At 40.2% G+C, this 1,635-nt stretch overlaps 1 pseudogene; it reads left to right on the forward strand.

Moving 5' to 3' along the window:
- The first annotated feature begins 517 nt into the window (after positions 1-517).
- On the forward strand, positions 518-617 carry LOC113335052 (annotated as a pseudogene).
- The last annotated feature ends 1,018 nt before the right edge of the window (positions 618-1,635 follow it).

Below are 1,635 nucleotides of genomic sequence, written 5' to 3' on the forward strand. Positions count from 1 at the left end.
TGATGAATTCTTAGTGTAACCAAAACCTGGGGGAGCATTAGAATTACTAAACTGACCTTGACTCTGGCCCTTAGACCATGAAAGGTTCGGATGGTTTCTCCAACCAGGATTATAGGTTTCTGAATATGGGTCAAACTTCTGACGGTTATCATACCTAGTGTTATTATAGAGAGCATTGTCTTACTCTTCATTATTCTGGCCTTCCCAAAAAGGCTCCAATCTACCACTAGCGTGACCCACTTCTAAAGCTTCTAACCTTTTCGCTATAGCAGCAATTTTGACATCTTATTCAAAGCTTCCTTCTACCCTATTAACGTTTCCTCTGCCTAGAAGAATTGTTTTCTGGGGTACCCTATTACTTTCCCATTGTTGGGTCTTTTCGGCGATTTCATGCAAGTATGTCATCGCATCATCAACTGTTTGGTTTTCGAACCCACCTGTACACATGGACTCTACTGTAGTTGTGGTGGGATAATCTAAACCCTCATAAAGGATCTGAACTAACCTAACCTTTTCTAAACCATGATGAGGACATTGGGCTAATAAATCATTGAACCTTTCCAAATACTTATACAAAGATTCTCCCTCCTGTTGTGTAAACGTGCAGATTTGCGTCCTAATAGACGAGGTTTTGTGCCTAGGGAAAAACTTGTTCAAAAAGGCAGATGTAAGTTGTTCATAGGTTTCAATTTATTCGGAAGCCAAACTATACAACCACGACTTGGCTTTATCTTTTAAAGAAAAGGGGAATAACCTGAGTTTTAAAGCATCATCATCAAGGTTTCTAATTTTCAGGGTACTACAAATTTCCTCAAAGTCCCTAACATGGAAATAGGGGTTTTCATTTTCTTTTCCTAAAAAGATTGGGAGCAACTATAAGGTTCCAGGCTTAAGTTCATAATTTGCTTCAGTTTCAGGTAACCTGATACATGAGGGACGAGTAGTCCTAGTAGGATTCAACAAGGCTTTCAAAGTTGCCATTTCTGGCGCTATTGGAGTATCAGGGATTCTTTCCTCAAACGGACGTTCAAAAACGGAATCTTCACGAATCGGACTTTCTAAATTGAGGTAATCAAGACGCTTAGAACTACTAGGTTTCTCTTTAACAAATCTACCTAGGGCGTCTCTTTTACGTTCAGGCATGCAACAGAATAAGGTAGGGAATTCTATGCAAACATAAAACAAGGCTGACTCAACCAAATCAAACCTAAATTTCTAGCAAGCAAAAAGCATGATGACTCCACTTAGATTGTTTCTAGACCAGCTTCTATTATTTCGAAAAGGAACTCGATACAATCTGAGCAAACCCCTCTGGAATCAATCCGAGTCAAAGTAAGTTGAATCAAGGCGAGGGAAGCTTAGTGGAGCTTTGATACCCAAGGCCTCATCGGTTACAAGGCGGCGCAGTCACGCATTCAACTCACAGAAACCTTCAAGAACTTCGAAGTATGCTCAAAAGAGTAACCAATATTCTTCGAACGACTTTCCTATTAAGCTCGTTACCCTATAGGTCTCGTTCTAGTCAAAATTTTAGGATTAGGTTCGCGTTTGGTTTCGTTTTCCTAAGGCGGGCAAGAAGAGAACGGTGATGAAATATGAACCCTTATATTGTATGGCCACTCCTTGCCCTATACC

Source organism: Papaver somniferum, unplaced genomic scaffold, assembly GCF_003573695.1.
Source record: "Papaver somniferum cultivar HN1 unplaced genomic scaffold, ASM357369v1 unplaced-scaffold_137, whole genome shotgun sequence".
Lineage (NCBI taxonomy): Eukaryota > Viridiplantae > Streptophyta > Magnoliopsida > Ranunculales > Papaveraceae > Papaver > Papaver somniferum.